The 14,114-nt window shown below is 37.9% G+C and overlaps 1 long non-coding RNA gene across 1 annotated transcript; it reads right to left on the minus strand.

The window, feature by feature from the left end:
- Positions 1-238: 238 nt before the first annotated feature.
- Positions 239-13,412, minus strand: LOC309657885. Its single transcript, XR_014261951.1, has 2 exons — positions 4,327-13,412; positions 239-739 (listed from the first exon to the last, which is right to left on the minus strand). It is a non-coding gene; the product is annotated as an uncharacterized lncRNA (long non-coding RNA).
- Positions 13,413-14,114: the final 702 nt, after the last annotated feature.

Consider the following 14,114-nt stretch of genomic DNA (forward strand, 5'->3'; position numbering starts at 1 on the left):
ATACCTAATCCCCTGATGGTATTATGAATTCAAAGAAAGAAAAATTACGTTCTGTTCTGAAAAAAAATGAGATTCTTAGAGTTAGACTCACAGTGAGTCTAATATTCAAAACTTCTAAAAATCTGCAAAGGAGACAATATTAATTCGTTTATTTTTCACTGCAGTATGCCAGAAGTTTCCTCCATGCTGTTTTAAATTTCATACTCACCTAGGTGCAGTACTAAAGAGAAAAATCTCAAAAATGAATTCTGATATATGTAAATAGATTAGCCATCCCTGATCTGCCCTCCTCCTTTGGAAGAAGGTATCCTATCTTTCTTTATTGGTATCTGGAAATGGCCAAACTCTGATACAACTGAGTTATACCAGATTATTTCTCAAACATGGTTTTGCACCAAAATATTATCTTGATGAAGCAATCCAGGTGAGTGACATACGGGCATTAGGATCCTGGCTCTGGCCATCAGAGCCAAGCACCCACCCAGATGAACTGATTCAGCCTCTCCCAAATGACTGGTCTAACAGTTCCAACAAAGCAAACATGAACCACAATGGTTCAGGATGTTTGTGCTCCTGACGCTACATGGTTAACCCAAACCCCTTAACTGCCTTTCTCTAACATGGTTTAGGAATCAGCTGTTTGGAATATAGTTGTTTCCTCATCTTATTTTCTTTTTAATACTGTAAACTAAATTCAAAAAACATTTTCAACTTTCAAAAATAACTTTGACAGAAAAAGCTTTGCATCTCTTTTTCAAAGTAAACATCTGCTAATTACTCTGGTGCTGGAGGTGAAAAAATTCAGATTGTGTGAAGATTGTTCCCGTTTAATAAAACAGGACTGAAAAGCAGCCAACATGGTGGCACCATTAGACTGATTGTTTTCTGTAGATACACGGAATATATGAATAATAATGCTTCCCTTCTTAACTTGCTGACTTGAAGGCACAATCGAATAGTATATTTCTGATTAATCCAGGGCCCAGTCCACATAGGCACATGTGCAGAGTTCTGATAAGGTGAAGAAAGATGTGTTTCCATGTCAACAATTTAAAGGTTGGAACTATTTTGACTTGTTAATATAAACTTTGATATTAGCTCATTGACTCTGACGGTTTTGCAAAGAATAAATTCTAACACATTTACAATGACTGCTGAAATGTATTAAATCTCTAGAGAAGGTAGAAAAATGTGTACGCATGACAGGTTTGTCAATCATCTTTTGCTCTGGTTATGTGACATTAGCATGTGATTTCTGTTAACTACAAAAATGACAGTATAATATTTCATAATGGCCCCACACTAAAACATTCTATGACTCTTTATATATTCTTCCTGTGTCTTTTTGTAATGACCAAAAAAAAAAAAAAGCCCAGTGGCTACATCTTGAAGCATCATACCATCTCATCAGCTTATTAATACTCAGAACTTAAAACATCATTATCATAACTACAGGCAAGAATATTTTTGGCAATAATTAAAGAGTCATGATGATTCTTGTCCCTGGATATTATCCCCATCAGCTCTCTCCTGTTTTCTTTTCCTGGGACTCCCTTACTCAGAGACAAAAGGATGATTATCTCATGTCAGGAATCTTACAATATCAGTAGAAAGAACCAAAAAAACAAAAACAGAAGAGATAGTTTGTCAATGATTATGAAAAACCTAATGTTATTCTAAGGGATTTATAGAGCTCACGGCATTTAAGTGGGAAGAGAGGCCAGAAGAAAAGAGATTCAGGGCATGACTAAGAGCAGACTAAGGGTCAAGTCAGTAAAGATTTAACTGGGAGGGAAATGTGGGGTAGATACGGGAAAGAAGGCATAAAGGATGCTGGAAAAATTTAACTTATAGACTAATTATTCCCAAAATTCTCATTTCAATCTTCCAAGATTAATGAGTAACACATTACACTGATTAATGTCTGATATTCACAAGTGGTGGCTATAAGAAGGTGCCTCTCTGATCTCTGAGTGGGAGGCCCCAGGGGCTGCCCTCTGAAAATCTCACCTTCCCAGGTGCTAAGGCTCTGCTTCCCACATTACTCCCAGGCAACAATCAAGCTTGGCAGGGAGACTCAGGCAGACCAGCTCCTAGGAGACATGGGACTCCTCAAATGGGCAACCTTGGCTCCACAGCTCTTGATAGCCCTGACAAACTTTCCTCAGAACTGCAAGATGGTCTAAAACTCTTCCATCCAGCCTTCCTTCCTTTCTTCCTTCTCTCCTTCTTTGAGGTCAGACCTCCATCATGGTCTGATGGTTCCACCAGCCTGTCCCCACTCCATCTTCTCTGAGAAGCATTTTCCTTAAGAAGTCTCTTATGTATTTATTCCATCGTGGCATCTACTTCTTGAAAGACCCCCATTCACTCACCCACCAAGCGTATTCTGTATTCCCAATGAAGATTTTAGGACAAGCAGTTAACATTTGCTGAATATCAACTATATGCCAACAAATTTACAAATATTATCTAATTTAAATTAATTCCCACATCAACTCTGCTAGAGAGTATTATCCTACATTTAATACCTGAAAAAGCTATACTCGAAGAGTTTAGGAATTAGATTGAACCATATGAAATTGCCAGTCTTGTAAGTCAAAAAAGCTCAAATGTTGGCAGTTTCATGATGTTTAACCTATATAATTTTGCCAAGGTTGCACAGCCACTAAGTGAACAAAGTAAAATTTGAACAATTTCTGTCTGCTTCCAAAACTCAAGTCTTTTCACTCTACCATAATGCTTCACAGTACTCAATGAAGACGGACTCTATGTGTAAATCTCCCCCATGAGATTATTCAACGTCATATTTGACATAATATATATTGAAGATATCTGAGAACATCAAACATACTAGGTACACTGATAATTTAAGAATTTTCTAGTTCTAAGTCTTTCCTCAATGTTCCTAATAATATGAGTTACAAAACAATGTGAATAATATATATGTGTAAATATGCATAGAAAAAGCCTAGAAGCCACCGGTGGTAGGAATTGGATAATTTTTGTTACTGTTTTCATTCATCTATAGTTTATCTTTTCCACAGTGAGCACATATTCTTGTATAATAAACAGTTATTAAAATAAAACATAAAGGTGTATTGCTGGCAAATCTTTCTCAAAATGCATCCATGATCCTAGTGCTATTAGTCATAGACTCTAGGCAGCAAGTAGACTAGTCAACAGGGAAGAAAACATCCTCAGGACTGCTCTGCCTCCAATATCTTCTGGCCATGGACCTTTCTGGCTGCACCACTCTGTGCTCGGTGTGAGGACCTTGTCCTCCCCCTGGCAGAGACAGTGTGCCTCAGTGTGAACAGGTCGGGAGAAAGCAGGGCACCAAGTCACACAGAGCTCTGATTCACACAGCTCCCTTTGGGGCAGAGGAAACCTGAGCTTTACAAAGATTCCTGTATGAACTCCCAACTTTGTGCTACAAGTAATGGAGTCTACTTACTACCCTTCAACGAATTCCAAAGAGAGAATTCAAGTTTCTCTAACAGCTGTTTGTTAACGTGAGGTTAAAAAAACAGACATTTTTGTGATGACAGCCATGAAACAGAGTTGCACTGGGTAAATATTGACCCAAGTAAAGCCTAAACCAATATTTTACCTTAGGTAATAAATCTTGATATTGAGAAAACCTAGATTTTGTTTCCTGCTGTAAACATTATTATAATTTTAGAGAGTGATAATAATCTCTTTATCCTGACCTTGAAATTTAATTGGAGTAAAGTTTAGATTTAGGATCAATTATTCTGAAAGAAGGAAAAGGCATTTTAGCAATAAAATCATTTGTCATTTTCTTCTATTTCCATACTGCTTTGTACATTCCTGCAGGGCAGCACAACAGACTACAAAACTGTGTCCTTGTCTGTAATCTGTCACTAGAATTGGTGTTGCATGATGGCAAAACCCATGACTAGACCATTAAATAACCATTCCAGTCCTTAACTGAATACGTGATACCTCATCCATACTTGATAGACATATACTAAATGGGCAAACAAATGGGTGAACGTGTAATAACTCATTACACCTTATGAAGAACTCTTCCAATAGCTTATCTCATTTAATTACAATGGGAAATGATGGAGAAAGGTGGAAGTAGCAAAACGTCTTCTAAATTCAGTTACACCTTTCAACATGGTAATAGCAAATAATTTATTGCCCTATTACTTAAGGAAAGAACTTGATTTCTCTAACATTCAAAGCTTAAGGAAAGCACTTATTCAAAGAACAAAAATGACATCAATATGCAGATAGGCTTCTAAAAGTCCCTTACAGGGACTTCCTGGGTGGTGCAGTGGTTAAGAATCTGCCTGCCAGAGGGCAAACAGCATAAGCAAAAAGAACTACAATCCTGCAGCCTATGGAACAAAAACCACATTCACAGAAAGATAGGCAAAATGAAAAGGCAGAGGACTATGTACCAGATGAAGGAACAAGATAAAACTCCAGAAAAACAACTAAATAAAGTGGAGATAGGCAACCTTCCAGAAAAAGAATTCAGAATAATGATAGTGAAGAGGATCCAGGACCTCGGAAAAAGAATGGAGGCAAAGATTGAAAAGATGCAAGAAATGTTTAACAAAGACCTAGAAGAATTAAAGAACAAACAGAGATGAACAAAACAATAACTGAAATGAAAAATACACCAGAAGGAATCAATAGTAGAATAACTGAGACAGAACAATGAACAAATGAGCTGAAAGAATGGTGGGAATAGCTGCCAAGGAGCAGAATGAAGAACAAAGGATGAAAAGAATTGAAGACAATCTCAGAGACCACTGGGACAACACGAAAAGCACCAACATTCAAATTATAGGGGTCCCAAAAGAAGAAGAGAAAAAGAAAGGGTCTGAGAAAATATTTGAAGAGATTACAGTGGAAAACTTCCCTAACATGGGAAAGGAAATAATCACCCAAGTCCAGGAAGCACAGGGGGTCCCATACAGGATAAACCATAGGAGAAACATGCCAAGATACATATTAATCAAACTAACAAAAATTAAATTCAAAGGAAATATACTAAAAGCAGCAAGGGAAAAGCAAAACATAACATACAAAGGAATCCCCATAAGGTTATCAGATGACCCTTCAGTAGAAACTCTGCAGGCCAGAGGGAGTGGCAGGATATACTTAAAGTGATGAAAGAGAAAAAGCTACAACCAAGATTACCCAGCAAGGATCTCATTCAGATTCCACGGAGATATTAAACCCTTTACAGACAAGCAAAAGCTAAGAGAATACAGCACCACCAAACCAGCTCTACAACAAATGCTAAAGGAACATCTCTAAGTGGAAAACACAAGAGAAGAAAACGACCTACAAAAACAAACCCAAAACAATTAAGAAAATGGTCATAGGAACATACATATCAATAATTACCTTAAATGTGAATGGATTAAATGCTCCAACCAAAAGACACAGGCTCACTGAATGGATACAAAAACATGACCCATACATATGTGTCTACAAGAGACCCACTTCAGACCACGGGACACAAACAGACTGAAAATGAGGGAATGGAAAAAGATATTCCATGTAAATGGAAATCAAAAGAAACCTGGAGTAGCAATACTCTTATCAGATAAAATAGACTTTAAAATAAAGAATGTTACAAGAGACAAGGAAGGACACTACATAATGATCAAGGGATCAATCCAAGAAGAAGATATATCAATTATAAATATATATGCACCCAACTTAGGGGCACCTCAATACATAAGGCAAACGCTAACAGCTATAAAAGAGGAAATCAACAGGAATACAATAATAGTGGGGGAATTTAACACCTCACTTACACCAATGGACAGATCATCCAGACAGAAAATTAATAAGGAAACACAAGCCTTAAATGACACAATAGACCAGATAGAGTTAATTGATATTTATAGGACATTCCACATGAAAACAGTAGATGACACTTTCTTCTCAAGTGCACATGGAACATTCTTCAGGATAGATCACATATTGGGTCATAAATCAAGCCTGGGTAAATTTAAGAACATTGAAATCATATCAAGCCTCTTCAACCACAGGCTGTGAGATTAGAAATCAATTACAGGGGAAAAAACGTAAAAACATAAACACATGGAGGCTAAACAATACACTACTAAATAACCAAGAGATCACTGAAGAAATCAAAGAGGAAATCAAAAAATACCTAGAGACAAATGACAATGAAAACACAATGATCCAAAACCTATGGGATGCAGCAAAAGCAGTTATAAGAAGCAAGTTATAGCAATACAATCCTACCTCAAGAAATAAGAAAAACCTCAAATAAACAATCTAAACTTACACCTAAAGGAACTAGAGAAAGAAGAACAAACAAAACCCAAAGTTAGTAGAAGGAAAAAAATCATAAAGATCAGAGCAGAAACAAATGAAATAGAAACAAAGCCAACAATAGCAAAGATCAATAAAACTAAAAGCTGGTTCTTGAGAGGATAAACAAAATTGATAAACCTTTAGCCAGACTCATCAAGACAAAGAGGGAGAGTACTCAAATCAATAAAATTAGAAATGAAAAAGAAGCTACAATGGACACCTCAGGAACACAAAGCATCTTAAGAGACTACTACAAGCAACTCTATGCCAATAAAATGGATAACCTGGAATTAATGGACAAACTGTTGGACAGGTATAACCTTCCAAGACTGAACCAGGAAGAAATAGAAAATATGAACAGACCAATCACAAGTAATGAAATTGAAATTGTGATTAAAAATCTTCCAACAAACAAAAGCCCAGGACCAGATGGCTTCACAGGTGAATTTTATCAAACATTTAGAGAAGAGCTGACAACCATTCTTCTCGAACTCTTCCAAAAAACTGCAGAAAAAGGAACACTCACAAGCTCATTATACGAAGCCAGCATCAGCCTGATACCAAAACCAGACAAAGATACTTCAAAAAAAGAAAATTACAGACCAACATCACTGATGAATATAGATGCAAAAATCCTCAACAAAATACTAGCAAACAGAATCCAACAACACATTAAAAGGATCATACACCATGATGAAGTGGGATTTATCCCAGGGATGCAAGGATTCTTCAATATACACAAATCAATCAATGTGATACACCATATTAACAAATTGAAGAAGAAAAACCATATGATCATCTCAGTAGATGCAGAAAAAAAGCTTTTGACAAAATTCAACACCCATTTATGATAAAAACTCTCCAGAAAGTGGGCATGGAGGGAACCTACCTCAACATAATAAAGGCCATATACGACAAACCCACAGCAAACATCATTCTCAATGGTGAAAAACTGAAAGCATTTCCTCTAAGATCAGGAAAAAGACAAGGATGTCCACTCTCGCCACTATTATTCAACATAGTTTTGGAAGTCCTAGCCACAGCAATCAGAGAAGAAAAAGAAATAAAAGGAATACAAATTGGAAAAGAAGTAAAACTGTCACTGCCTGCAGATGACATGATATTATACATAGAGAATCCTTAAGATGCCACCGGAATACTACTAGAGCTAATCAATGAACTTGGTAAAATTACAGGACACAAAATTACTACACAGAAATCTCTTGCATTCCTATACACTAATGATGAAAAATCTGAAAGAAAATTAAGGAAACACTCCCATTTACCATTGCAACAAAAAGAATAAAATACCTAGGAATAAACCTACCTAAGGACGTAAAAGACCTGTACTCAAAAAACTATAAGACACTGATGAAAGAAATCAAAGATGACACATACAGATGTAGAGATATACCATGTTCTTGGATTGGAAGAATCAGTATTGTGAAAATGACTATACTATCCAAAGTCATCTACAGATTCAATGCAATCCCTATCAAATTATCAATGGCATTTTTTACAGAACTAGGACAAAAAAAAATCTTAAAATTTGTATGGAGACACAAAAGACCCCAAATAGCCAAAGCAATCTTGAGGGGAAAAAACGGAGCTGGAGGAATCAGACTCCCTGACTTCAGACTGTACGACAAAGCTACAGTAATATGGTACTGCACAAAAACAGAAATATAGATCACTGGAACAGGATAGAAAGCCCAGAGATAAACCCACACACCTATGGTCAACTAATATATGACAAAGGAGGCAAGGGTATACAATGGAGAAAAGACAGTCTCTTCAATAAGTGGTGCTGGGAAAACTGGGCAGCCACATGTAAAAGAATGAAATTAGAACACTCCCTAACACCATACACAAAAATAAACTAAAAATGGATTAAGGACCTTAATGTAAGACTGGACACCGTAAAACTTTAGAGGAAAACATAGGAAGAACACTCTTTGATATAAATCACAGCAAGGTCTTTTTGACCCACCTCCTAGAGAAATGGAAATAAAAACAAAAATAAACAAATGGGACCTAATGAAACTTAAAAGCTTTTGCACAGCAAAGAAACTGTAAACAAGACGAAAAGACAACCTTCAGAATTGGAGAAAATATTTGCAAATGAATCAATGGACAAAGGATTAATCTCCAAAATATATAAATAGCTCATGAAGCTCAATAGTAAAAAAACAAACAACCCAATCCAAAATTGGGCAGAAGACCTAAATAGATATTTCTCCAAAGAAGGCAGAAATGGCCTCATGGCCAAGAGGCATATGAAAAGCTGCTCAACATCATTAATTATTAGAGAAATGCAAATCAAAAGTACCATGAGGTATCACCTCACACCAGTTAGAATGGGCATCATCAGAAAATCTGCAAACAACAAATGCTGGAGAGGGTGTGGAGAAAAGGGAACCCTCTTGCACTGTTGGTGGGAATGTAAATTGATACAGCCACTATGGAGAACAGTATGGAGGTTCCTTAAAAATCTAAAAATAGAATTAGCACATGACCCAGCAATCCCACTACTGGGCATATACCCAGAGAAAACCACAATTCAAAAAGACACATGCACCCCAATGTTCATTGAAGCACTATTTACAATAGCCAGGTCATGGAAGCAACCTAAATGCCCATCGACAGAGGAATGGATAAAGAAGCTGTGGTACATATATACAATGGAATATTTCTCAGCCATAAAAAGGAACGAAATTGGGTCATTTGTAGAGACGTGGATGGACCTAGAGATAATCATACAGAGTAAAGCCAGAAAGAGAAAAACAAATATCGTATATTAACGCATATATGTGGAATCTGGAAAAATGGTACAGATGAACCAGTTTGTAAGGCAGAAATAGACACAGATGTAAAGAACAAGTTTATGGACACCAAGCATGGAAAGCGGGGTGGGAGGTGGTAGTGGGATGAATTGGGAGACTGGGATTGACATATATACAGTAATATGTATAAAATAGATAACTAAAGGAAAAAAAAAAAAAAGAGAATCCTCCTGCCAATGCAGGGAACATGGGTCTGATCCCTGGTCTGGGAAGATCCCACATGTCATGGAGCAACTAAGCCCGTGAGCCACAACTACTGAGCCTGCCCTCTAGAGCCCGCGAGCCACAACTACTGAAGCCTGCACACCCTAGAGCCTGAATGTTCTAGGGCCCATGTCCCACAAATACTGAGCCCTCGTGCTGCAACTACTGAAGCCCGCGTGCCTAGAGCCTGTGCTCTAAAACAAGAGAAGTCATCACAATGAGAAGCCCATGTGCCGCAACAGGAGTAACCCCCACTCACTACAACTAGAGAAAGCCTGTGCGCAGCAGCAAAAACCCAACACAGCCAAAAAGATAAATAAATTTTTTTTTTAATGTGAAAAGCAATTTAAAAATAAATATATAAAAGCCTTATATAGCTTCTCTAACAATTCTAGTTTTGGTTTTGGTTTGTTTGTTTTAGTATTGGATAACTTTACATACCTCATTAATTCAACAGTACATTCTCTTCCACCACAAAAGAGTATCTATTGAGTATGTTTCTGTGTTGGGTAATTTATAGATATTACTTTATATCATCCTCCTAATAATTCTATAAAATATGGACCATCAATGTCTCATTTTACAGATAAGGAAACTGAGGACATAGAACAGATATGTGATATCCCCAAGGTCACAGAGCTAGTGTTATCATCAGGATTTAGCCCCAGACCATCTGGTTCCAGAGCTCTTAAGTTTATGTGCTTAGCCATTAGGCTCTACTAAAATTTTCTTTAGCTCCGCCTTGCTTCTCATTCTGTCTAGGGCAGATATACAAATAGATGGCAATAACAACCATGCCAATGAAATGCAAATACATACCATAATACTCGTGAAAATTTCCCCTAAACCTTGGTTCTTATAGGAGAAGAAAGAGCACACAGTGAGGTTCAATTATTAACCTAATTATTTAGGAGCTCACATGCAATTTACTCTTTATCCTGACGCTGTTACATTTCTTAATATCTTTCTTGAAGTGTTTATCTTTTCTTGAAGTACTTACCTCTAAAAGCTTGTCTAAAAATAAGGTGTGGTTCACATGGGCCAATTTCTATTCAGGCATAAGGAGGGAAAAAAACAGCAGCCCACATCATACAGGAAAATTATTGAAAACAAAATCTGGGACTTAGTTCTATGTCATTAAGGTAAAGCTAATTACTCTAACAAAGAAACTCTACCTTAACACAGAAGAAATACCTATCTAGCTCAGAAAGATCAGTTATTGGAAAAGAAAGGACAGGGTAGAGAGAGTGAAAGGCTTGCTTCACACAGTCATCCAGAAATCCAAAGATAGCACCGCCATCTTCAAATATGGCTTCCAAAGCTATCTGTGGCATTGAAACCCAGTCAGCACACAAGGGAAGGAAGATAGGCACACTTGCTTCTTAACCTCTTGTCTCTCCAATGACTGACATCATTTCCACTCACATTTCATTGGTGAGATCTGGCCAAATGGCCCCATCTTGCTAACAGAGTGGACAAACATCTCTTGCTGTGCACTCACTTTCTGGCAATCACACTCCTTGTGTAAGGGAAGCTGGTATCTTTGATTTACAACCAGCCTTCTCTACTGTGCCTTGTAACTGAAGTCTCTAGGCCACCTCGCCTTATTTTTCCTTTTGTAAACTGTGGATGTTGAACTAGATGATCTCTATAGTCTCTCCCACGTCATAGAAAGTTTTATGGCTCAAAGTTTTCAGGTCATATACATTTTTATTTTAGGATTTAATTTGAATCCCTGAGTATATTTTAAGATTTCTTGTGTACTACTATTTTACAACATATTCTTTGGATCATTAATGTCTCTCTTTATTGTCACTGACATTAAGTGACTGAGTGCTAATTGTTCATAGCCTTCAATTCTGCTTTGATTTCATCGTTTACCCATTGATTTTTTAATAGCATGTTTAGAACTCAAAGACTTCACCGCCAGATGGAGAGCACTGTTCTTAGGGTACATCCATGTAGAGGGCTCCATCCTAAGAAAAATACGCCTTCAATGGCATATCACAGTGTAATTCTAAGAAAAATGAGGGGCTGCTAGCTGAAATATCAAAGTGAGATTGGATCTCACTCTATAAAAACGAAGATCTATCTGGTACCTTATATTTAACATATTTAATCTTCACTAACCAGCTGGTGAGGTAACAGTGCCAGTCCCCATTTTAGGGATGAGGAAAAGGAGACTCTAGGGGGAAAAATGGTCTGTAAGAATCACAGCTGGTACATAAACCCAGGACTCCTGGCTCTCGATGCCATTTTCTAATAAATCAAGATTCCTCTTACTGTGCTGAACTTCCATGTTTCATAAGCTTCTTTCCCATTTTATCTCCTCTGACTTGGTGAGCTGTTCCCTGATGCCTGCTTGCTGCATGCTTTGCAGCTGCCTCCCAATACATGGTTAATTTCCCAGCATTTTCTGTGAGCACATGTTCCTGAGGAGCAGAGCTGCTTTCCCATCCCTGGCACTATCTCCCGCAGATTACTGGATTGAACACGGTAGCCGCTGGCCATCCTTTTGATCTGAAAAGAAAAGATTTCCCCACTGGGATATTCCTCATGATGATGTAATTAGTTTTCTAGACATACCTAACAAATTTCTTTCTAATCACAAGGGATGAGGGGAGAGGAGAAAGAACCATTCATCTTGGATCGTGTGCAATTGCTGCCATTAACATGCATGCCCCTCATGCAATGTCTTCTTTGGTGACTGTTCAAAGGTTCGGGGGCAATAGGCTGCTCTTCAAAAGCAGTGGGGAACTTCACATTCATAAAGGGGCTCGGGCACTATTAAATTGCTTTTTCAAACCTGGCAAAGACATTAGAGCTGCAAGTCCTTTCAACTCCCCACTGTCCCCAGCATTAAGAACAGGTGAAGCTCTTAATAACTTCTGGAGATTTTGTTTGATTCAAAGACACAACATGGAACGTTCGGTACAAACAAACCCAACTGTTCAAAATTTCCAGTCCTGGGCTTAGCAGTAGTATATTTTTGCCCACAATTATGTCTTGAGGTATTGTCAGGGATATTGTCTTTTTAAAATCATGTACCACACATGAAAAAAAAAAAAAAACCTTTCACTAACATACATACTACATCATTTTAATAATGAATCACATGAATAATCTGAGGTCTGCCTTTTACCATTAAATGTTTAAGCAAAGAATGGAGATCAGGAATGGCTGTGACAGTTGGTTCTGTGGATTACCAGAGAAGAATACTGCAGAGTAGAAGAGGGGAAAAGTTGGTTAAAGCCAGTCTAGCTGTTAACCAATCAACCCTTCATTTGAGACCTAAATAGCATGCACCACCAACTCCTTTTAAAGGCATGCTTAAAACAAACGTTTCACAGGAAGAGAAGCAAAACGCTATCAGTTACTCCTGTTATAAATGAAGGCAATGAGAAAGAACATGGCCTGTAGCCAATTTCCACATCTCTTTGAATATAACACTTAGCCTTTTATCAGAAATAAGAACTCACTGTGTGCAGAGGGCAGTTCAAGAGGGGTGAAGAGGTTGGAGAGAGGATTAAGAAGAGTCAACTGAGGGAGAAACACCGGAAGACATTTAAAATCGCTATGTCAACAAATAATACTTACATTCTGGGTTTTGTTCTTGAAGTTTTGGATTAGTCTTCTGGTTGAGATAAATTTTAAAAAATGAAAAGTGTGATCAGTTATATGGACAGTGAAGCACCCATGGGACAACAGGATCAGGAAAAATAATTCATAAAACCAAATGCTGGGGCTTCCCTGGTGGCGCAGTGGTTGAGAATCTGCCTGCCAATGCAGGGGACGCGGGTTCGAGCCCTGGTCTGGGAAGATCCCACATGCCACAGAGCAGCTGGGCCCGTGAGCCACAACTACTGAGCCTGCGCATCTGGAGCCTGGGCTCCGCAACAAGAGAGGCCGCGACAGTGAGAGGCCCGCGCACCGCGATGAAGAGTGGCCCCCGCTTGCCGCAACTAGAGAAAGCCCTCGCACAGAAACGAAGACCCAACACAGCCATAAATTAATTAATTAATTAATTTAAAAAAAGAGCTCCCTCTTGATTATCTATAATGAATCAAAGGTGTCCCTGATTTATTGCCTGCAGTTTAAATTCCATTTAAAAAAAAAATCAAAAACCAAATGCTAAATTTTCCAGGCTACAGAAAGTTTGTCATGCTCCTCCCCCGTCCTAGAGACACTTAATCTAGGAGGCAGGGACTAATTTATGTGTCTATTTTTCTCCTCCTAAATGACCACCACGAGTTTTTAAGACTTGCAATAACCATGCCTGCTACTGCCCCCAAAAATCACATTGCATTTCTTCTCACAGTACTTTTTAGAGTCTCCAAATAGGCGTCCTTTGGTTCTTTGTTTGATAATGGAGTTATAGATAAAATTAAATGAGATAACATACATAAGATCACTCAGTAGTTTTGACATATAATACAAGCTCCATATATAGAATATATAGATGTAACATAGACAGATATAATAGAAGCTTTCTTTCTTTTTTCTTTGTCATTATACACATTCATATACACCCTAAATAGTCAAGGCCAGTTGTCAAGCTAATATGGCAAGATACCAATAAGAATCAAAACTGGAAATGGTCTCCAAGGCAGTGCTGAAGATTTCCTGAAAAGGAAATGACTGTTACATCCTCTTTGGCTGTAAGTCCCCAATTTGTCTTTCCCCTCTTTCTTATTGCTGTTCTTTAACTCAAAGAAGCCCCTATATCGCATG

Source organism: Balaenoptera physalus (assembly GCF_965194825.1).
Source record: "Balaenoptera physalus genome assembly, chromosome: 3".
NCBI classification, from domain to species: Eukaryota; Metazoa; Chordata; class Mammalia; order Artiodactyla; family Balaenopteridae; genus Balaenoptera; species Balaenoptera physalus.